We start from the raw sequence: 25,077 nt of genomic DNA on the forward strand, positions 1-25,077 counted from the left end.
CTCAATTACTATGCAGCTAAGTTATCATATCTGTGTATGGACCGGTGAGTGGTGCTTGTGCAATGTAGTACTAAGCTTTGTTGCTTAACAAACTTCCTTCGATTCTTTCAATTCACGTACATCTCCCTTTGCATTTAAATGTTCTGGTTCACATCATTTTTGCATTAAAAAATGAGCTGTGAAAAGCAATCTACGTAGGATGCACAAGAATGGAAGCCAAGGTTGAAGTATCAATAAGGTAGTATGTAAGCTCCTTTGAATCCTCCTGAAAATACTTCTGCATGGAAAGCTTATTAGACTGGGATTTTGTTATGATCTTCTTGTATTTCTGCTGCAGTCAAGCTAGCAATTCAGGAAAAACAACTTTTCTCATGATGTTTTCATTTCTGGCCCAAGGTAGCAGAAGAGAATGCAATGCCAATGAAATTTCATATACAGAATTTAGGAGATTTTGGGGTGTGCTACTGAAATATTAATTTTCATGCTTAGTTGAGCTAAGTAATATTGTTCTACAGTATACAGGGGAAACTTCTGTTGGTGTTTGTGTCTTGCTGTTCTGTAGTATTGTTGTGGAACAATTTTCAGACACTAATGTGTGCTAATACAGTAGATTCTTCTTAGAAATGATGAAGCATTTTTGCAGATTGATGATATTACCAAAATACCACTTAATTAGTCTGCCAGAAGGATTATTTACCATTGTGCAGAGGGGTGGACAAGAGAAAAATATTCATAAAAATCCATACAGAAAACATCTCAATATTCCCAAGTCTGTGCGATATGGCATGAGAATATGGCATTTTCTATTACAGCTTTTAAAGTAAGGTTCAAATTTGCCATGAGATGCTGACGATTTCTTTTACAGAAGAATCCTTTCCTCTCATTTTTTCTTATACCCCCATGCCTAGTACGGTAAAATATTGAAAATAAAGTACTTTAGCAACACTTCTAAAGTATGTCCATTATTATTTTAAAGTGAAATTTAATGAAAAAGTCTTTTGAGTCATTGATTTAGAAGAAAGCTTGAAGTGATCTGTTTCTACAGTAAATGCATGCATTAGAAGCAAAAGTAGTTCAAATAGGACTTCTGGTGTATTTAACCAGCATTGTTTCAGACTTGGAGTAAAACTTTATAGTGGATCAAAGCCATAGATTTGTTGCAATCTTTGCAGTTCACTGAACTTTTTTCTGTGCATACATATTTCAAGTAAACTCTGTAGTTATAAGTATAACAAGTGACACGTTATGGACCCTAAATCGTTGCACTGTGAAATATGCACAGAAAAAAGGACAAATGAAGATATCAAGGGTCTGTTCCATTTTGCACTGAACTGTAAAATGCCACCCTTGTTGTGCAGAAGATCACTGGTTCTGATCAGGGCTCATTGACTGCTAAGTTGTGGATAGTGTTTCACTTTCTGCAACTGTTAATATCCTGGGTTATCCAGGCATAATGACCTCTCTATTTGTGACACATTGTTGAATTTTCTGGTTCTTTTAACTTATTCAAACCTTTTCTTTTTTCTTTTTCTTTTTCTTTTTTTTCTTTTTTTCTTTTTTTTTTTTTCTTTTTTCTTTTCCTGTTTTTTTCTTTTTCTTTTTCTTCATTCATTGGAAAGCTGAAATGATTCTGGATTGAACTGTGAAACAGAGCTGCTGAGCTGCTGGTCAGCCTGTTGCAGTTGGAATGAGTGGTGACTTATCTCTAAATATAAACCGAAGTATCCAGAAAAGGTATTTCACATCTTCACTGGGCTTTCTAGTGTAATGTATTTAGAAATTCTGGATAATAGTGGAAAATCACAAATATTGTTTGATTTCAGTAGTTGTTATGTAGCAAGTAATCTGCTTTATGATCATTCATGTTACAGCTGACATTTAATTTTCAGTTTATGACTAGCGTGACTTCCGATTACAATAGCTTATTTCTTGAATATTTTAAATGGTGATGAAGCTTTATACGCTTTAAGAATGTTGGCACTTTGACATACGTAAAGAACAAGGCATAGCACATAGTGTGCAACTTTGGATTTCTGTGTTCGAATTCTTCCTGTGACTTTATGAGGATCTGAGTTAGTGAAAGTGTACCACCAGGATGCGAAGGTCCTTGAAAGTGCCCAAAGAGGCACCAAAGCTGCTGGAGGGCCTGAGAAATGTGCTGTGAGGAGAGGCTGAGGGAACTGCGGTTGCCCAGCGTGGAGAAGGGGAGGCTGAGAGGTGCTTGGCCTTGTTTGACTTTGTCTAAGATACATGAAGTTACATCTTCTCGATGAAATACACTGAATCACTGTCAGGAAAATGACTACCAACACTGAGGCAAGCCAACTTATTTATAACACAGAGGAAAAGACTGGTAGAGAGGTGTCTGGAGAGGTGACAAAGCTGGAAACTTAAAAACTATGAACAGCACCTGATCGGCTTATTATTAAATGGTTTTAAATGCTATCAAATTACTGTGTCCTGAGGTTGTCATGGACGTGGGGTGTTCCAAGGGTGCTGAAGGGCTCCAACAGATCAGCAGCATCAGCTCACAAAATTTTCTTGGGGGACGAAGCACTAGCTGTAAGCTAATTCACTCTGAAGTACATTGTACCAAGTGTGTAGTGAAAGAAACATCTGCAAGCTCACTGAAGCTCAAGGTCTGATTACTAACTAACTTTCGCTGGATTTTAAAAGGAACTTGAGGTGAGAAGAGCTAACCTGGGGCAATGCTGCCTCTTAATTGAGTGAACAATTCAACAGGCAAAAAATGAACATTCTCTGTGGACGAAAGATGTGTGAAATAAAGGATACTACTATTTGTAGCAATTATTTTTAAATCGCCTGCCTCCATCCAGAGATACTATTTTCATCTTTAAAATTAGGCTTTTCAAATTCCTGTGTGAAAATGACCCCCTTTCTAATGTTATGGTTTACATCCAGGTTCTATACAACAAATGCAATAACGCTGATAGATGCACAAATGGGTTTTATTAGGAGTTAATGGCTGTAGGTGGGGCACCTAAATTAATGGACTTAACCACTGGCTCTTTTAAGTTCTGTGACTTTTTTTTTTTAATCTAAAATTCTTAGTTCTCTGAGTTTTGCAGTAGACGAGCACAACATTTCAGTTGTACATATTTTTATTAAGCTTTTGCTTGTAAGAAGGGAAAGAAACTTGTTTTTTTTTTTAATTTTTTTAGCTGGCGTTAAGAACATCCCAAAGTTCTCCACTGGTAAAGTGAATTCTCTGTGGTGTGGTGAGATTATACAAGTAAAAAGGGAGCTTAAATTTAGATGCTGCTGATGATGTTGCATGTACTTGCAGAGCCTTAAACGAGTACACTTGTCTTTCTGCATATTTCCTGTAAAACCACCTGCTGATATTTAGAGTTCACTAATAGTAAGCCTCGGCAGTGCAGAAGGAGCAAGGGAAAAGTTCTCTTAATAGATGGTATCTATTAACTTGTTCAGCATGAGAGATCATTTGCTAAGATGGATAAGTTCCCAGTGGCATAGCTCTGAGGGTCACTGTGCCTTTACGCCTGTGCTTCCCAGAAAGGATGCAATTGCATAGGATAGGGTGAATGTTTTACTAGACCATTGGGCACATTGATTTTTATTTTCATGGATATGTAGATCAAGTTGAAATAACCTAAAGGGGCTGATGTGATACCCTGGGAATGTTGCAGATGTCAAGATTCGTAGTAAGTCTGCATATTTCTAGTTCCTGGTACTCCCTGTAGAAAAATAGCATGGGGTGTCATTGAGATCTGTCACTTACTGACACTTAGGCGAAAAATAAACCCTACTTCTGCTGGGCATGTCCCACATGAATAAGATTGTGTACTGAACCTAGTTTTGATTTATTTACATTTAAAGTAAGTGTTATACGAGTCAGACATGCATGTTCCTAGCTGGCTGATATAACTGTAAGCACCTCTCTGTATACTGGAATGCAAAGAATTCTCTCTTGCCTGCAGTAGATGAGACTTCAGAAATGTGTTTTTCGCAGACACCTCGAAACTACCAAGCAGAAGTATCTTCTATTTCTAGACTTGATAACTTTGCATTTATTTAACCATCATCAGTTCAACTGTTACATTAAAAACGGTTTTTTTATTATTAATGAACTATCTAGAACTGTATAAAATGTCAAAATTAAAACCGAATGCAGGAATTTGAAATGAAGGCAACCTAAACCAAATAGTTTATGTGAAACTCTGACTTCTTAATTTCTGGGGTATCCTAATCTTTAGAGGGATTTAATGATTTTTAAATCTTTTTCCCCGAGGCTCTGAATGAATTGTTACATGCATTATTTAAATTGCAGAGAAAGTAGGAATGTAAACTGTTATAAGCATCAATACCATCATTTTTTCCCCCTCTATTTATGCAGTATTTTAAGCTAATTTCAGTTTTAGAAGTCGATAAGGTTTACTTAGGTGAAGATAAAGTTGTCTCTATAGGGTATTGACCTTAGCCATTCTATATGTGACAATAGAAATTTCAGTTTTACAACAACCTCATTTTTTTTCAGCCTATATAAAGATATATAGAACATTTTAAGTTTAATATTTTATCGTATGTTGGGTTGACAGAGACAGAACAGTTCTGGTAGTAGTTAAAGGAATACAAACTTACCATTTCTCCTTGTTAGCAGATACAATTCCCAGTTTTCATATCTGGGATACAAGAGTTGTTCAGATCATGTTTGATAGGCCAGGAGAAGTTGATTGTGGTTGAAAAGTGCCCACGAGAAATGAATCAGGGAAAGTTGATTGATTATATGGCTTCAGTCGTGAACTGATGTTAAGCAGATATAAGTGCTGTAAATAGCTGGAAATTTGGGCCCTAAGCCCAGGTTTGTTCTGCCATTGAGAAAAGCATTACAAAGGTTTTGTACTCCAGTAGCTTAGACTTTCAGTGTTCCATGTCTTTTTTTGTGGAGTACGAGAAATAGGGGCGATTCTGAGGTTGAAAATCAGGTTTGGGTGATAATTCTTGGGAAATGCAATACTTTTCTGATGTATTAGTTGAATATATTCATGAATACAGCTAGTGAAATTACATGTTATGCTTCTGTGTGTACATACAGACGTTTGTATGATATAAAATAAGCAAAATATAGCTTTGCAAGTAACAGGCAAGGTTTCAGTTCATTCAGGTGCATAAAATGTTTTTTTACTGTAAACCCATAAATTATAAGAATGTTTTTGTAGAATAAGAAATTAAGGTGAACTAAAGCCTGAAGTGACACTCGTGAAAGTAACTTGTAATAATGATATTTAGAATTAAAATGTAAGTAGCTTATCCTACAGAGATTTCAAAGAAAATTGTTCAAAGAACAAACAGCACTAAAATGGGGGCAGGGGAGACCCCTTAGGTCCCAGATCAGCCACTCCTGTTAGTATTCCTTAGAAAGAGCTTTGGATAACTGACCAAGGTGCTTTTAAATGTTTGAGGGCAGTGCATAATGATCCAAAAATTTCTTTAGATTATTGCTCTGTAATGCACAGAATGGAATACACTGAAATGTTCATTTAAAATTAGTGTACAGGTGTTTGTTTTTATATTATTAGGTATTACTCAAGTTGTATGCAAGTATAGGTTTGCAATTATGAGCCTGAAAGTAAGTTGACATAATGGATTTCAATATTCTGCTACTGCTTTCAAAAATCTAGGATCTGCAGGTATGTTTGTGGTGATTTGCTCTTAGAGAATTTCCTTAAGCTTTTCAAATTTGTTCTTGTAAACTGGGGCCCTTTACCACTTCACTTATAGGTTGAGCCACAGCAGTGAAATTGATTTTGCTTCAGCGACTGGATTTTCAGCTTGAGCTGTGGTAGCATTTGGAGCAGAGTCTGTGCAGGGTATCAGGTGAGATCATTTTTAATTTTACCTTTGAAAGAGAGGGCAGTCCTTTAATGGCAGTGCACTTTGCCTGCAAAACCCATTGCCCTTGTTTAGCCTGATTAGCACAGCCTTTTATTATTATCCTAAAATACCGATTGGGTTTACCTGAGACAGAACAACATGAGAGCTGCTGATTTCATTCTGTGACAAAGAATGAAAAAAAGGATTTTCAAAAATCTTCTCTTTCCTAGTGCATGTTGTTTGGAACCAGATTTTAAAATGCATGTATCATTGGTGTTGTATGTAGAGAAAACTATTCCAGTTGAGGTACCTTATCCTGATTTCGTTTGCATTACTATGAAAATAAGTACATTCTTTTTCACTTCAAAAATTCTCAATACATGATTCATATCTTATTTCTTGTATGCAGCAGGAGAAACTGCTATTTCTTTTTCACATCTTTGCTGTTAGGTGCTTATTTGTGGTGTTTTCATAAATCAATCTGTTTTGTTTTTTTTTTTTTCCCTGTGAAATCATGCTATTTGAAGTGTAAATGCCAATTTCTCTGCTAATTTATTTTTCTGTTTTCATAAAATGAGATGCAACTCCTCAAATTACTCGTTCTGTAAAGACAAGTAGCATTCATCAGCAGTGGGTTTGGGAAAGAACGGCTCCATCTACTGTAAGATGTAATGTTACTTTTGGAATGTACCAGACTTAGAGATTTTTCCTTTTCTACTATATTCCCTTTTTCTTTTGACACAATATCATCACCACAGCAATTCATGTTCGTTATTTTTGAAAAAAAAAAAAAAAAAAAAAAAGTATTTATTAAATATAAGCATAGTGCATTAAAACTTTTTAAATTAATTGAGCCAGTTCCACTGTCAAAGTGGGTGTCCTAAAAACAGGATAACAACAAAAAATCTTAACCTTCAGGTTTAATCTGATATGACAAATTTAGAAACTTTCTCCCTGAAAGAAGTACTAAAAATTAAAAATAAAATAAGAAAAAAAAAATCACAGCAGACATTTTTCAAAAAGCTGCGAGTTACTGTTTTGCTTACTTTTATTATTTTAGAATATATTGATTAAAAAGGTATTTTCCTGGTAAGTATCTTACCGAGAGCTTCCTTGCCAGACTTTGATCAGATCAAATCTTAGAAGGACAGCAAAAACATGAGGTCTTCTGCATACAGTGTTGACAGAAGAACTCCTTTTTCTTCGTGTGTGTGTAGAGGCCAAGGCTCTCCTCAGAATTCTGTTTGAATTCTGATGTTTGTAGGTCAGCTGGCTCATACATGTTGCTCTCAGCAATAGGGAGTTCCTATGGATGTCAGTGGAATTGTGGTATTCACTGAAGTATGGTGTGGCTTTTTCTTTTTGTAGCAGCCTTGTCCTCTCTTAAAAAATAAATAATATTGGATTGAATTAACACAGCAGTAGTTCATACCCAGTAATTCGTGCTGCTAAAGATTGGTACTTCCATTGATCCTGTTCAAATGGTCAGACACTTGGATGTTTAAAAAATGCTTACAGCATCCACAGCACCGGTAACATTGGGAAAACTGGGAAAAGATAAAAGAAACCACACGTGTCCAGTAGGAAATCAGCAGCAGTCTTCCATTTTCCCCTTCTTGTCCTTTTGTATGGGCACTGGATTGCACTCAGATACTCGCACACCTTCAACAGGGACACAATGGAGACAGGCTTCCATTCCATTGTCTGTTGTCTGGAATTATTCTAGAATGCTTTGAAAACTTTGAAAATAAAATGCAGCTGTCAGCTGTACTATTCCTTGTTTCATTAGGCATGCTGATTATTCAGTATAACAATTATTGCAATTTGTACATTATATGGAAAGAGTTTCTGATATTTAACAGCTACAACACTTCAATTCTAACCTGTGTCTTTTATGGGGGAAAAATACTAATGGTTAGCGGTAGGTCTGCTTGAAGCATTTTCTACTTCTCTATGTATTTCCTATCACATTCAGTTTATCTGTAGTGTCATGTTATTTTAAGTTGCAGCATATGTAGGCCAACAAAAACTGACATAAAGGAAAGCAGCAGAGTACAGTGTAATGATATGTGACACATCGTTCAGACTGAGAAGGAAACTCACTTTCTTGGAATTAATACCTGTTAATACCCATACGTTTACTGTGGGTGCCATTAGTACACTCTCCTCTGTGAAATCATTTATTATATGAGAGAATACTATTTTGTACTGAAAAAAACAGCAAAATCATGAGGTAAATTTTTAAGATACTGGTTCATAATTTGATCCTGATTTTGTCTTTCTGTTTCCCAAACTCTTCTTTCTTAAGCAGGAAAGAAAAATTAATCTTCATTTTTTCTTCCTGAGATGTATATTAGGCAAACATGTAATGATATCCTTATTTGTCCAATTCCTAGCTCCTCACAGTACCACCAAAAAACCAAACTGCACCTCTGAGAACATTGTCCAAATACTCCTTGAATGCTCTCTAATAGTTTTATGTCCTTCTGTTAGCACTGTGGTGCACAAACCTGCTCGAGGTGAGGCTGCACAGTGCAGAGCGGAAGGAAGACAACACCTCCCCTTGCATTGTAGCAGTGCTGGGCCTGATGCACCCCAGGCTTTGGTTGGCCCTTTTTGCTTCCATTGCACACTGATAGCTCAAGTTCAACTTTGCTATCAGCCAGAACCTCCAGATGCTTTGCTGCAGAGCTGCTCTCCAGCCTTTTATCCCCCAGTCTGTATGTGTATCCAGAGTTTAGTCCATCCCACGTGCAGAACCTGGCACTTGGTCTTGTTAAACTGTAGGTGGTTTGCCCAGCTCCCAGTTTGCTGAGATCTCTCTGTCCCGGGGGGAATCAGAAGCTCCTCCCACATTAGTGCAGTCTGCACACTCAGTATGCCTTCAAGTCCTGTATCCAATCACTGATGAGAACATTTAAGAGATCATGATCCTTGAGGTCCCTTCCAACCCTGGCCATTCTGTGATCTGGGCTTGAAATGTTTGATTAAAGGTTGAACTACCTGCAAAACAATTTTTCTGTCCTGGGAAAGTTGGAGGCTTTTGTCACAATTTGCACCAGGAAGTTATTTTTGTGTTCGCTTTCCTGAAAGAGAGGTTTTCCTGAGTGCCTGCAATGGGTGTTTAATGCAAAGGAATATAAAGCCTATAAATCCCAAGTTGAACTGGGCAGAAATAAGGACACCCTCTTCTGCCTCCCTGCTGTCTGGCCTACTGGCAGAAATATGCCATGCAGTGAGCTGGGTTTGAAGTACCCACGTGGTTAATAGCTATCGTTTCACTGGAGCAATTTTGGCTTGGATTTGTTCATTGAATGTCTGCCAAATGCTTTGTTATGGCACAAGAAATGATGGCCTGGAATCAGAGAGAAAAGGTGAAAATTGAGGGAGAGGAAGACTGGAACCACTTTTTTTTTTTTTTTCTTTCTAGCAGTACTGATAAGAAAAGTGAGTGTAAAGTGCTTTGGAGGAAGAACCTGATATATAAGGAAATTGACTCTAACCTCACAGTTCACGTAGCCAGATCTGAAAACAGAAATCTTAATTGCTGTATTGCATCAGATAAAAATGCAGATGAAACTAAAGCAGCACAGAAAAGTTTCCTAGTATATTCTATATTCAAGGTGATAAACAGAAGAGTTAATGTTATTGATTCCTAAGGAATAGTTTCCCTTGAGGACTAATAGCACCCCACTGGCTGCTGTACTCTTGCTGTCATGCAGGGATTTATTTTGGAGGAAAATGTAATGTGTTGCTAAACTGAAAATATCTGCACTCATGAGAAGCCTGGAAGAAGGCTGAATGAAAAATGCTGCAGCGGGACCTAAAAACATGAGCTTTATTATTAAGTGTGTCTAGTAAAATTTCAGGCCAGAACAACAAAATATCAGCTTTATATTCTTAAGATATGAACAAAAACGTCTTCTCCGATTTTGAGAGCACACTGCAGTTTTGGTGTCCTGCTTTGTGTCTAACGTTGAAGTTTAACTCAGTCAGTAGGCTGTCCATATTGAAGTGGCTTTGGAAAATGTTCAAATACATTGTAATGATACTTGCCTTATTAATGAAATTACTTATATTGATAAATTCATGGCTGATGGAACTGAAAAATGTTGTCTTTCTCATACTTGTCAGACACTCCAGTCTGTAACCATAAAATGTGTGATAGGTTTGTATTAATAAAGAGGTATCAGTTTGCTGATATTCAGTACTCAAATACTTTGGTTATTATTTTTGGTCTAATTTAATGCAGTTAATATCTGTTCATTTTATTTACTAAAAGTAGTACAGAATCTTGCAGAACTTAAAGTTTGTAGTGTAAATCAAAAAATATTCTACGCGTTTCATCAAGGAGGCAGCAGACTTGAACAACTGCTTGGATAGGAACAGAGCCTGAGAAATTGCAGTGCTGGGAGCAGTTGGCCGTGTAACCAAGGATCAACAGAGTAGTAAGAAGGTAAATGATTTAATTTACTAATTATTTGTAGCAGTAACGTTTTCTTTGATTTCAAAACCATCATAAAGCTTTTTTTTTCTGTGTATGATATGTTTCAATTTGGAATATGCAATTTAAAATTCTTCTAATCTTTCATGAAAATGTCTACCTAAACATGTAACTTATACTAAATTACATGTGATTATCCAAAGTTAGGGATACAGTTCTTTTTTCCTTTTATCTATAAGAATTCTTGTTTTGAGAGCTGTCAGTCTTTATTCTTAAACTGATACATAACAATCAAAGATGTTATACATTTTTCACTTCAGTGCACATGAAAAGGTCATTATCTAGTTCTGCGTTTGAAACTTTGTGAAATACAAAGTTATTTCAGTAAAGAACTTTTGTAATGTCGCCTACGTTAATGACCGCTTTTCCCATTGTTCTGGGTTTTAGATTGTTGTGATTCTGCTGGTAAAGCTGATGTTTTTCTTCACCACCCTCTGCCTCCGTCCTTTCCTACAGGCTTACTCTGAGTTTGTTCTGACCTACCTAGAGGAACTAAATGAAAGAGGAGATGACCCAGACAAAAAGCTGCATTCACCATTGGGCCTAGTCTTCAGTGCATCAGGAGATAGAATCGGCAGCTCAGCTGAAGGGGTCACAGTGTAAAGCCAGAGGCAGGTCAGAGAGAATCCTTTCAAAAGCACGTTTTGAAAAGGGAAATATGAACACGGAAATCAACTCATTTCTTTAAATAAATAACCTCGTTTGATTTCTTAATTTAATAATATATTTACATATTTCTCTGTATATTTGCATGTCAGAACAGTTTAAAAATATATCCTATATGGGACAGTTTTTAAAGTTTCTTGTTTTCTATGTGGGAAAGCTCAGTAAGAGGGAAAGGAAACAAAAAAATCACTTAGTTTCTGGGTGTATCTTGTCATAGCTATTTGGATTTCTGACCTTTTCTGTTGATCAACACCCTTATTTGGAGAAGACAACGCATTATTTTAATTTGCAGCATATGAATTGCATGGTTATACTTCTGTCTCTTAGGTTCTGCAAAAAAATATCAGCAATCTCAGTCAGAAACAACTTTCAGGACCTTTGGACGCCCATTTAATGCCTGCAGATCCCCTAGGGGAGACTACACAGCTGACAGTGGCACTGGTGAGGAAACTAGAAGAGAAACATCCTAAGGCCTCAGCTCAAAGGTAAGCCACTGACAGAACTGATATTTATTGTTCAATGACATTAGATGTTTTCCTTCAGTTTCATGTAAGATTGATTTCCTGGATGTTATAGAAATATCTCAGAAACCCTCTGGCTGATAAGCAAACATGGATTTTCATGGAAATTAATGAAAAAGGGTGACATTTATGTGCATTTTTTTAACAATTGATGTGTATGATAAGTTTGATAGTAATTGCAAATTTACATTTTATCTACAGAACTAACCTCACAAAAATTCTAATCAACATTGTTACATGGTTTGTGCCACAAGATTTAAGTTTAAATGGTAAATACTTTATTATAAGTAACATAACAGTTTATTATAAGCAGTGTTCTTAATTACTTCTAGCTATAGCATACATAAAACCTTGCCCTGGTTTCAGTCTTTTTTACTTAAACAAAACCTTTTTTTTTTTCTTTTTTTTTTTTTATCTAAGGGGTGGCTTTTGGTTAGTTATTTTTGAGTCTTTAGGTTTAGAAGAAAGTTTTAAAATTAAGATAAAAAAGGAATTCCCATTCAGATGAAAGGCCACTAGACATCACTCACTATTGGAAAGTTGAATTAAGTAATGTTGTTACTACTGACAGTGTGCTAATAACAGCAATTTACAGCCAAATGAAAGCAACAACCAGTATTGGTTTATCTAGAATATTAGAGATTGCCTTGGAAATATTACATTTAGGTAACCCATGTGTTGCTTCTGCTGTACTTGTGCAAAGACTAGAGCTTCTGGTATTTCTTTATAATATGACCCAGCAAATATTTACTCTTTGGCTATCTATAGTATTTTTCAAGTGCTACTCAATGTATCCAACTTGAAAGCTTTGTTGAACATAGGTTATTTAACAACTTGTAAATACTGTTATGTGTTTAAAGCAAACTGTTTATGGAAGCTGTCTTCTGAAAGAGCCAGTATAATTTAAAATCGTTTTCTGCAATGTAAGGATTATACAGAATCACTTTTTTCACAATGTTTGGAGTATTAATTGTCATGGTCTGAATAGGTGATGATAGCTATGTGTACATAATTTCATTGAAGTAAAGTAGAACGAGTAAAACTTATTTAACTGAGTATCCACCCATGCTTTTAGGTTCTGATAACAATATTTAGGTATTGATCTAAACATTTCTTCTTGGAAAACACAGACAATTGATTCAGAGCACTATAGTCAAAATAATTTTGAAGCACTGAATGCTTGACTTGGTGCTTATACATCTCTTTTCACTAAAAGTAGATTCATGCTGTCTAAAGCATTTTTCTGAACTAATACTACAAAAAAATACTAAATTAAAAACATTACTTTATTGTCAGAAACAATGGTGGTAAATAGTAACGGTAACACATACGAAACTTCTGCAGTTACCTCTGTTATGGGAGATACCTGGGGATGTAAACTCTCTTTTGCTGACCTTTTCCTCTAGACTGTAATAGACTATATTTTGTAGCTTAAAGTATACCTTCAACCTCCTTCTGGAAATTAATGTAAAAAATCAGCCGTTCAATTTCCATGTAGGAAAGAAATCCCCCATTCTTTACAGAGCGTGGAAAAGTGTCCTACATGAAAATGAAGTATGCTTTGTGGTAGTAGAGAAAACTATATCCTTGTCCTAGAATTTCTGTTTCAGGAGTTGCTCCAACTATGTGGGTCAGTAACGTTAACATCATGATCACTGCCCCTGCTATGATGGTGAAGTCTTTTTACAAATTCTTTTTGTTTAACTGCCCTGCTCAACACATTTGTTGAAGTTGAGCAGACTGATTACTGAGAAGAGAGCAGAAGTGACTCTAAGAGGAGAATCAGTTACTCAAGCTTAGCAGTTTAGTGTGCTTCTGGGTGTTGAGTATATCACCAGGTGTCTGGCTGCTTCAGATTACTGTAAGTCTCCTGCAAGTCTTGTGTTTTATCTATAAGGTGCAGGTCCTTAGGATGTATTAAGTCTCAAATACTATCAAGGGTTGGGTCTATTTGTAAGCTAGTGAATGTAGCCTTAAATTATTCCTTCTTCAACTTAGTGTCTCGGGACAATGTGCCATTCAGAGCTGTCATAATTAGTATTTCTTCTGGCTCAGGTTATGAGAAACAGTCATGCTTTCATGGAGAGCCACCACAGAATGAAGCCAGTGTTATGTTTAAAAAACAACAGCACATATTCTGTATGCTTTTTTAGGAAGGGCTTTCAGAAAAGAGGGGTGAGTTTCAAAGAATGTGGTTAATCATGTTGCAAATTCGTTTGTTTGCAATGATCTTCATACAACTAGATTCTGTATTTATTTTTGCTGTTTGAAAGCTGCTCTGAGTCCCTTTCTTACCTTCAGGTTATTTAACCAGTTGCACATTATCCTGTGATAAATGACAGCAAAGAAAAGAAAATGGGCTTGTTTCTCTTTCTGTCCTATCTTAGCAGTTCCAGCAAGTTTTTTTTTGTATCTTTGGGGATAACTTAATGTTCTTTCCAGTGTTGGTTTTTTCAGTGCCCCACATACTTTGACCAAGTTACATGATACACGATATGTGATATGACAGTCTGAACCTCATCGCTGATTTACTTGACGGAATCCCGGAGTTTCAATGTGAAATGTGAACAACTTATCCATTCCAGCAAATGACACTGAGGGGAAAAAAGTCCTTTCAATTGTTAGAAGACCAATATTACCCCAGAGATAAACAGCAGAAATCCAGTTACAAACTAGTCCCTAGACATGAAGGGTTGAAATTGCTAAGTCACGGTGTTTAGTATCAGAATGAGTAGAGAGGTGATCTGTGTGACTGTGATTCGTGTTCTTCCCTATGCACACAAGAACTGACGACTTTACTAAGTACCTAACAGCCACTGATTTCCTTCTCATTCTTATTCTCATCTTTACTGCTTGCTTATGGGAAACTACAAATCCGTTGCCGCTCAAAAAATCTCTAGAATGGAGACTTCTAGAAAGATATTACATGGTGTCATCTTTGCATCAGGATAACAACTTAATGTTCTGGGTATTGCAACTCTTGTAACTTCCAGCAGCGTTTTCAATGACTACTTATTCTTCTAATCTTACTAGTTGTGCCCTGCTGTAGCAGTGTAAAAATCTTTTGATGAGAGTAAAGACTCTAAATTAAGCACTTGTTTAAACTGCATGCTGCAGCTCACACTAGTTTCTTGTATCTATCTCTGCTGAGGAATGTTCTGTACTTCAAATTGCATATTAGCATGTAGTTATGTGCAGCTTCAATGCTCTAATGTGAAACCACAGCAAAGAATGTTGTCAAATGTTAGAAAGAATGTACATGTACATTCTCTATCAGGAGTTTCCTAGCAATACCTTTTATTTGTAAATGAAATAGAATAGTGGTAGTAACATTCCAAATGATTAATTGCTTGTTTTAATGCATTTTTAGTTAAGCCTTATTGAATCACTTCGTTTCCAGATATAAGCCTGGCTTCACAATTTTCTGAAGATTTTGTCTCTAATCTGGATATGTGTTTAAGTGTTTTCCAAGCTAAGTACATGCTTGGTTACAAGCATTCTTGGATCTGGGTCAGAATGCTTATGACCTTGTCATATTTAATACTAAGAAAGACACATCTGGGACAATTGGTTTCATTTTACTTTTTTCTGAATCATTTGGACAGATTCAGTTATTACATTTTTATAAGACTTATTAGTGTACGAAGGATGACTTAAGAATACCCCAAGGAGATGAAAATGTTCTCCCACTTCCACCAATGACAGAACTATGAATTGGTAAAATTGATTGTAGCAGTTAAGTGAATGTTTGACCCTGATTCTTTACAAGCTACTCATTCTTTGTAAATTCCAAGTGGGCAAAACATAAGTCATGATCTGTATCTGTATTATGAATTATAATTATTCCAGGAAGACCGATGAGAATGTATTTAAAAAAAAAAAAAAAAAAAAGTAATGACAGGGTTGTGATTTGGATACTTTGGATATTTTTGGATTTTAAAATATTTATTGAAGTAGCTCTACACCGTATTTTATAATATTTAAATCTTGTCTATATTCATTTTAAGGACACTCAGATTTCTTTGTGAAATCTCCTCTATGAAAACACTGTCTTTTGACTGAATTGCAATGATTTTCCATGATATATCTGCCAGGTAAATGTTCTAAAGGCTAAAGCTTTGAATTGTTGACAAATTAGCTTTCATTATGCGCTTTAGTCACTTGACAAAATTATCCTAATAGATGTATCTGCATCAGATACAAATTTGGTTCTCAGTTCATCACAGACGGGAGATGTTACATCTGTCTGAAAATGAAAGGAAGATACAATAAACATTAATTTCCCATTTTTAGAAAGCATTTGAAGATGTTTATTTACGTTTATATACCAATTTGGGTGGCTTACCTTTATTTAAATGGTATAAGAACTGAGGGGGACAGAGGAGGACTGTTGCAGCCGACAAAGCATGCTGACCCAGCTTGTCACCCAGTGACCTGTGAGAAGGAAATAATGAACTGTGAGTAGCTGTCATCTTAACTGTTTCTGACAGTTTGGCTATGGGCACATCTGTGTTAGTTGCATGGAAAGACCTTTGTTGTTTTCCCACTAGTGACTTTGCAGACCGCTGTGGGGTTTGCTAGCTGCCCTGCTCTTACACTTCCCCTCGTTTTTCAGTAGTAAGAACAGCTGCTGCTGATAGAGCTGACATTTCTTTTAATGATTTACTTGGCATTTATATCATTAAAAACAAGGAATTGAATTGAAATAGAATTTCTGGTCATTACAAATAGAAATAATCTGCATTACTGTAAGATCTGTTGCAAAAATGTCTGTAATCATTCTATATTACTTGCATAACTTGCAACAGCGTTTAATGTCTGCTGGTATGCTTCTTTCCTAATATCTTGTCACATTTAACTACTTTGAGTGAATTATCAGGTCCATTGGTAATGTTTATATAGACTAAATATAATTCTTCCTACAGTGTACAGTAAAAATAGGCAACTTTTCATGATTGATATATTGCAAAAACAAAAAACAACCCCCCCCCCCCCCCCCCCATATTTATTTAGTATTCTAGGAAACAATTGATTCCTTTTCTGAATTAAGTGAAATACCTATGCCTCTTCTGGTGCAGTAGTCTTGGATTACTTCACTTGCAGTATAATTAGCATTTTCAGCTGGGAGACTTAAACACAGGGATGCCTGTTCTTCTAATAGTTCTTAGCAGCTGATTTGAGAAAGATGATTGTTAAGAAAAACATGGAATCATGGCTTATGAAAAATGGATGACTAACACAATGACTCATGCTGTAAAGCTATCTATTTTAAAGTGTAAATGTTTTATGTATGGTTTATATTACCTTTCTGTTAGATAATATGCCACAAATATGTTATTATGAAATGCTTTGAAGGAGCTGAATGTTCAAGCCCTCACTGACTGTAACTGGAAGTACAGCACACAGAACCTCATTTGTTGCACTGATTGATTTGATATCTTGCTGTAGGCTTTGGGGTACTTTAATTTGATTTTTCATTTTTATAGAATTCTGCTCATGTTCTTGATTTGTTTTCTATTCTAAGCTCACGATCTACAGTCATTAGTGAGCACATGCAAGGGAAAGAAATACTTTGCGTGTGGCACAGTCTAGAGCACAGATCACAGAACTGCAGAATCAAAGGGGTTGGAAAGGATATCTGAAGGTCATCTAGTCCGACTCCCTGCTAAAGCAGATTCCCTACAGGAGGTTACACAGGAAAGCGTTCAGCTGGAATTTTGTATGTATCCATAGAAAGAGACTCCACCACATCTCTGGACAGCTTGCCTGATTTTGTGGTGATCAATTGCTGTTAGATGTATAAAACAGTGTGTCTCTTCTTTTTGTCCGCCTCACTAACGTAATCCACTGTCCTTGGTTATGTAAACCTAGTGCAGCGGTGTTGTGGTGAGTAGGATGTGTGGAGATGCTGCGTTGTGTGAGGTCTGTAGATAATTTCTGAATCCATGCTTTCCCCTTTGTGTAATGTGAAATAAGAAAAACATAGAAGTGTCCTCTTGAGTGCTGGTACTGCTATTCTAACAATGAGATCCCACTGTCCTCAGGATGCAGAAAGGAAGATTACCCATTCTCTGAATAGATAATAATCTCATTACATGTATAAAACAAAAAGAAAGGGTGCTGGCATGGAGAAGAGGCAATCTACCTGGGTTTGTTTAGCAGGTAGGAGCAGTCAGGCTTTTCTGAACAGATGGCTTAGTTCCCAGTTTAATACTGTGGATCACAGGACTCTACGCTTACTGCATTAGAGACGTACCAAATTTGGGATCTTCAACTGAAGAAATGGGTTTCAAATTTACCAGTTCTCTAGGGGTGTTTTTCCTCCAGAAAGGTTTAATGAGAAGGAGTTAAAAATAGGTCCCAACTGGGTTGTTTGCCTCCTTTTCTAAGATGAAGACAATTAGTTGCCTCGTTACTGTGTAGCGTCTTTGTAAATCTCTTTTTGGTTAGCACAGTCTTAATTAGTGAGTTGTAGGTAATCAGGTTTTCTCGTTCTGATGAATAGTGAAATGACTTCAGAAAACAATTTACTGTATTGAGTATGAAGTATAGTGATTGATTCAGAGGGAAGACAGTGCCTGTGTTTGGAATGCAGCCCAGTCAGAATGCACATGGTGCTCATTAGGAATTGTCTTTCCAGGTCTTACATTGGATTTGAGAGTGCTCGCTGTTTTTGTTGCAATTGAAAACTGAAGAGTTCCATTAAATCTGTGATATGTATTCAAAACTTTCATTTCAGCAATGAATGGATGGATGGGTAGCAAATGCACATTTTGACAGTTTCCTGTATTTATCAAGTGCTTTTTATCAGCTGATAATTAAAAAAACAAATTGTGTTAATGAACTTGCATAAGCAAGGCCACTGCAGGGAACTGAGTCACTGAAAGCATAGCTGCAAAGGTTGTAACTTTTTAACTGCTTAGCTTATTGGAAAAGGAGTCAGAAGGGTTACAAAGGGATTCCTAAGCAGCCAGTGTGCTAAGTAGACATTGAGTCATTCTTGTAATCCTTGCCAATTTGTCAAAATTGAAGCAACAAACTATTTTTCCTCTGGTGATTGTGGTATGAAAATAAACTCGCAAAGTGAACCCGTTGTCTTACCTTCCCTAGGTGAGTTGCTGCCTCTAAGCACACAGTGATCACTCTTCAGTTTTCTTTCCTCGTCACTTTCTGGCATTTGAGATGCAATCTCAAAAGCAAGATCTAGTTATTTAAAGCTACATTTAAATGCATCTTGCTTCATAACCTGCTTTAAGTTTTGGTTAAGTGCTGAGTCGCTTGGTCTAGGTGATGTTTGAAGGTCCCTTCCAACTGATCCATTCAGTGCTAAACTTTCCAAGGGTACAGAGAGGGCATAGAAAGTAAGAACAGATGAAATTTAGTTGTGAAGAAAGACGGAACGTGCAGAATACCAAGGAAATAAATAGTGAAGGAATTTGGAAGCAGAGGACAAACTCCCTTGAGCTTTGCCTGTCACATGTAGTTTTGGTGTGGGTTTTTGTTCTTTCTTTTCTGTGAGTGGTGGTGGTTTGTGTTGTTTTTGTCTTTTTTTTTCTTTTTTTACTTTGTTGTGATATGAGTTTATTTCTGGGTAAGGTGTGAAGAAAGAAGTGTTTCTCAGCTTTCATTTTCAAATAATCATCTCATGTAATCCTAATACAATTTTATTATCAAAGATAAGAAGTTCTAAATTACAAGGCAAAGTAGTTGATATGAGTTGAAAAGTAGTTGGATAATTCTTGTAAGAATAACTCTTAACAAGGGCAGGCTTATTTTCCATCTTTTTTCTTAATTCATTTTTAAAGCCTTGAGGAAGTGAGGCTTCTATCACTTCCCTTGGGTGTGTCTTTTTAACAGTATAATATTCTTCCCTGTTAGGAGTATTTTTTTTCTGATCTTAAGCCAAAAATTATAATCATCTCAATATACTCCCATCAATCCCCCTATACTACTACTTTTGCACATTCCCCATAATTTTGATAGGAATTTGTGCCACTCGATACAATAGTTTGGTTTAGTTTAGTTATATGTTATTCCTTAGCTAGTCTATACAAGTGAGAAAGGTATTTTTCTTAATTTCTCACGTTACTTTGGCTTACCACCATTCTAGGAGAGTCTTACATTTTAATACACTAGACTACTAAATACTGAAGCCTTTTATTTTATGCATTCAAAATCACGTTATTTCTTTACACATATCTTTTTATACAGTTTTACGTTGTAAGCCCACGTGAGAGGTGATTCTGGCACTTAAGAGCCTTAACAGCGTGTGCTTTTTCTGAGTCTTATCCTAAGGTTGTCCTACATGCTTGGAAAATGTGTGACCCAAATTTCTGTATTCAGAAGTGATAATTCTATGTACAGCTTTTTGCTTTTGATAGAGTCAGTATGGTGTCTTGAATATTTATATTGTATGCAAAGTGAAAGGCAAACTGTCTAGCAGCACTAGCAGACACTTGTGTCACACCAGCTTTCAGCTGAAATCCTTATTCAGGCTGTGGCTGCTCTTCTGACTCTTACACTTGAGTCTACTTTCGCTTGCTCAATCTGTTTAGCTTCAGGGACTTTTAGTGATATTTATTTATCACTATTTAATATTTATATTTAGCTATTTTAATACATCTGGATTAATAACATCTTTACTGTAAAAGGAATAGCTTTCATTCAGTCTGAAGGCTTTTCATTACACGCTCTTGTTTTCTAGCAGTATTACTTCATGTGAGTGCTGCTCCACACCAGGGTAGTACTCCTAAAGCAAACATTTATATCAACTAAATTAGGCTTTGTGTCAATGTGATAGAATTTGGTCTTGTTTTCTCCTCTCTCCTGAATTAAAATTTATACCTGCAAAAGTGTATTTTCTGTTCTAATTTCAGTCCTGCTGTTTATCAAGAATCCTGTCCTTCTTGTATCTGAGTCAATGGCAATGCTGGCAGGACTTTGTATTGCAGATGTGATTTTAAACATCACAGAGATGACTGTTAGTACAGTGAATAGAGAGCTCTAAGTAGTGCCCACCTGTCTGTCAGTGACCAAATACTGAGGCATGGTATTACTCATACTGTTTTTCCAAGCAGAAACACTCATATTATAAAATCAGTGGATAAATTTTTGGTATAGTTTTGTTTTTCAGAACACTTGAAATTTTCCTGCGCTTTGTAGAATGAAATTATGGGAATAAAACTGCGAGCCTCTTTTACTTCTATATAGTAGTATCTTAGATCTTCAAAGAGCTTCTTTAGAGATTTCAAAATTCTTCATTTGTTGATCCACATCATTACAGCTTTTTATAAAGTAGAAAGTTAAATCGTGCTTTCAGATGCATTTTTGACAGTTACAACGTGAGATTATATTTAGAAGTCAGTGTGGGATGTTTCTAGTAATACAAATGTCCGAAAGCCTGATAATAAAGGATAAAGCCAATTTGCAGTGGGGTGTTTGAATTAAAAATTAATGTAATTGTTGTAAGTATGTGTGTACGTGTTTGCATTTCTGGTTGCAAAGGTGAGTGTGCCTGTATAACAGTGCCAGATATGTAAACTGGTAGACTTTTTTCCCTCTTGATCAGAGCCTCACTGGCTTGCTTAGAATCCTGGAGGATCTTGTCCTGAAGTGCTGGTTCCCTCTGTGGCCCTGCGGTAAAGACAATCCATGTGAACCATAATCTCCTAAAACAGTTTTCTCAATCTGATCTACTCACTTTCAGGGTGTTGTGGGACGTATGAAGATGTGTGCATTTTACAGGTCATATCTTCTATTTATGGCTTTGAAAGACTTTCCGCTGGGGGTGAGCAAACCACCAATGTTTCTCATTACAGTCTGTCAGTGAGGCATTTTCAACGTATCATGCTCTGTTTCTTCTTTTACTGTATGTGTCTCCCAAAAATTATCAGCAAGAATGATTATGGTGTTTTCCATTTATGAATTCTATTCTCTATTATTTTCTTCTTTTAGCTTAATGTGGACTTCAAGCTAATGCTGATCAGTGGGTTTCAGATAACAGTCTAGGGAATTTCCTCAATTTGTTGTTCATTGAATTCCTTCATTTTCAGATATGATCTTTCTACATCTTAAACTATTTTTATGACAAACTGGAGCACTTGTTCATTAACAACCCACTGACAACATGAAGACGGTGGATTTTTAAAATGTGACAAAGATTCCCTTTAAATCTGGTTCCCAAAAAAGTGAAAGTTAAATATCTTTTACTCAGAATTATAAAGCATTGCTTTCATGTAAAAAGGCATGTGACATGGTAAGATAAATTTTATATTATAAGGTACTCTAGAATGAATTGGTAATGACACTTGGAACTGTTAATTTTTTTTCCTCAGTCCCTACCATGGGTGTGCAAACTGTTTTTATTAGCTCAATAACGCTGTCAGAACTTCTACTTTCTTTCTGAAGTCTAGGGAAGATATTTTTAAAATGAATTTCTATTCCTTTTTCATTTGACTTTGCCAGTAGGGACCTCTGTTCAGTGTTTCATCCAAAGAAGACACCTTTGACAGTATGGTTGCTCTTCCCCTACAAGCACACTGCCTCTGTGTCATCACTGAATTAGAGCCTAAGTTTTTCTGTTGTCCTTCAACCCCTGAACTTCAGGCCTGAAGGCAAGAATATTACTAGCACAGCTGTGCTGAAACAAAAAGCAGAGAATGCAAATATGAAACTGTGTGGGACCAGTCAAAACTAAGCGTTTCTGTACATTTTCCTCTTAAAAAAAAATAAAAGACAACACTTTCACTTGAAGCTTGAGCTTAACTTTAGGCAGCTTTAGCTTGTTCAGTGACCCAGGAACAAATACCATCATCCTATTAGTACCCGCAATGTGAGATAACCACAGCGTGACAGTCTCTTGAACTCCTGTGTATACATATGTTTTGAGGAAAGTGAAAATAATGTGTTTTCATTTGGTTGTTGTTTTTTCTGAGGAGTGTTTCTGCATGGTGACAATTATGATTATTCCAATCCATTAAAAATAATTTTAAAAAATCCTTGTGGCATACATAATGGATCCATAGACAGCAATAGCAGAAATAATCCAAAATAATATTACAATATTGCATGTTAGAACATGTATCTTTCAATCTCCTTCATAATGAAATCATTACAAGGATGTGTCAACATAACTAAGGTTGCATGGCTTTTCTTAAGTACGAGTTAAATTTTCTCCACGAATTTGTTCAGGAAGTGTAATGCTTTCCTATCTACAAAATTACATTAAATTGATCTGCAGGTTTAAAATTAATCAGTGTGCAGTCCAACAGTCTTTTCTCAGACACTTCCCAATGTTTATCTAACAGATTTCTATCATATTCCCTGTCTTTTCTCTTCAAGCTGAAGAACCATATTCTGCCCTATTGTTTGCTGCACAGAAGCCTGTTGCAGTTCTTCACACCTCTGCTAGTTTTGTTGTGTACCCTTTTTCACAAGGATTTCTGATTCTTGAATCAGAACTGCTTGTGTTCTCACAACGTGCTATGGCGTAAGATTATTTTCATTCTTGTTCCATGCACATTTTGTAACAATGCCTAAAATATGGTCTGCTGTTCTGACACTGATCTGCTGTTCAGGTGTAGTTTCCATAGGGCCTTCTGCTATTGCACCTCTTCAACAGGCGACTGCAATCATAGAATTATTAAGGTTTCAAACGGTCACGCAGTCCAACCGTCCACCTACCACCAAGGTTGCTCACTAAACCCTGTCCTTAAGTGCTACATCTACCCTTTCCTTAAGCACCTCCAGGGATGGTGACTTTACCACCTGTTCCTATGACTCAATACTCTTTCTGAGAAGGAATTCTTCCTAATATCCAATCTGAACTTCCCCTGGAGCAGCTTGAGGCTATTCTCTCCAGTCCTATGTTAGTCAGCCTTAGGAGTTAATACAAGAGCTGCAGAGAACGGTATGGGGTAATATTCCACAGACGCTGAGAGACCTATGTCTGCATGTTTTGTTTTCCTTTGGATGTGAAGATTTGGCCCAGCAGTGATGATAGTGAGGTACATGCTGCAGAAGGATCTTTGCACCATTCAGTCAAACCAAAACTATGACGGATTCCTATATGCAGAGGTGTTATAATGGTAGTTAGGGTTAGGAAGTATAACTTCCCATTTCCAGGCTCTCAAAGCAGCTGCTGAAGTGTTTGTCTGAAATCCAGATTCTCTGGCACATGTAAAGTGGTAGAAAAATTGTGACATGTATATTAAGTAAACAATATTTAAGTGATCCTAATACTTGGACCAAATTTATTGTGGGTGTCTTTCAATTGCCTGGAAAGGATTTGTCATAAATTAATAAGCCTAAAATCAGTCATGTAAAACAAAGTTGCTGAATCTGGAAGTCAAATTTAAACTCAGATTTCTGTTAACTGTGTGGTCTGATTTTCCAAAATATTCTACATAGGAACCTTAAAAAAATAGTGCTATGCTAGTGAAATTAAATTTGGTTCTGAAAAGACATTCCCATTACATTTAGCTTAAGTTTACTTTTTATCGAGTCCTATATTTGTGTTAAACAAAAGGTACAGATATGCTTAAAAAACCTAGTCTAGGGTTTGAATAGATGCAACACTTGTATGTATACTTAAAATGAAACAGATGTTTTTCATATGAGTTCTGAGGTGATATTAATAATGATAAATCTGACATTTAATTGTCTTGTTTGGTTGGTTTGTATTTAGATGGTTGTTATACCTGTCTGGATAAAGCACTGTCATGTTTTCTTCATTCAGACAATTTCCTGAAATGCTGCAGTACTTTGCACAAATTCTGTCCTGTTAGTTCAAATGAAAATTCTGCGTATCATATAATCTTCTTATTTAAAACGTTGATGGAAATGGTTTGCTCAGCTGTTATGACCTTTATCCTTATGAAATGTATAGCGTCTAAATGATTTGAAGCCACATCCTCTCTGCATATTTCCTATTGTACATTGTAGCAGTGTCAATGCCTGCAGAGAAATAAGCGTTCCTTCACCAAGAATTTTTAATGTAAAATACATAACAGGCACACTAGAAGATTTGCTTTGTACACTCTGTATATATGCAGCATTTTTCTAAGAATATAGATGAGATTCATTCCTTTCTGCATTTTTCCTAAGTGCTCAGTAACTACTTAGTGGACTTTCAAGCTTATGTTGAAATAATGTTTAGCCAGAATTCATGAACATTATCTTCACACATAATAGAAAGTGAAATAAGTAGATTAGAAGGAAAATTACCAATCAAGTACTGCTACTTTCATTTTGTTCCACAATGGCTTTGGATACTGAGATTATAACAATAGTTCAGGTTTAAATGTCAAGTCAGAAATCATTCTCTAAATGGTTTGATTTCTCAAAAAGCTTTTTTTGTTCCCCTCAAGATAAACAAAATTCTCACACCTGAAAATCGTACTGGCCCTACTCCCCTTTATGGACTTTGTCTTGCAAAATTCTCAGCGCTTTTCCAAATCAAATGAAACTTTACACATCTGGTTAATTGAACTGCATTAATGTTTGATTTTAGTAGTGTTTTATAGATGCACA

General features: G+C 36.2%; 1 long non-coding RNA gene across 1 annotated transcript in view; it reads left to right on the plus strand.

Moving 5' to 3' along the window:
* Positions 1–25,077, plus strand: part of LOC125695515 (uncharacterized) — a 175,238-nt gene that overhangs the window by 110,479 nt on the left and 39,682 nt on the right. Inside the window, exons 6-9 of the long non-coding RNA XR_007377977.1 lie at positions 5,764–5,859; positions 10,208–10,312; positions 10,817–10,975; positions 11,354–11,511. This is a non-coding gene — a long non-coding RNA (uncharacterized LOC125695515). The remainder of the gene's footprint in view (positions 1–5,763; positions 5,860–10,207; positions 10,313–10,816; positions 10,976–11,353; positions 11,512–25,077) is intronic.

Source organism: Lagopus muta, chromosome 6, assembly GCF_023343835.1.
Source record: "Lagopus muta isolate bLagMut1 chromosome 6, bLagMut1 primary, whole genome shotgun sequence".
Taxonomy (NCBI): Eukaryota; Metazoa; Chordata; class Aves; order Galliformes; family Phasianidae; genus Lagopus; species Lagopus muta.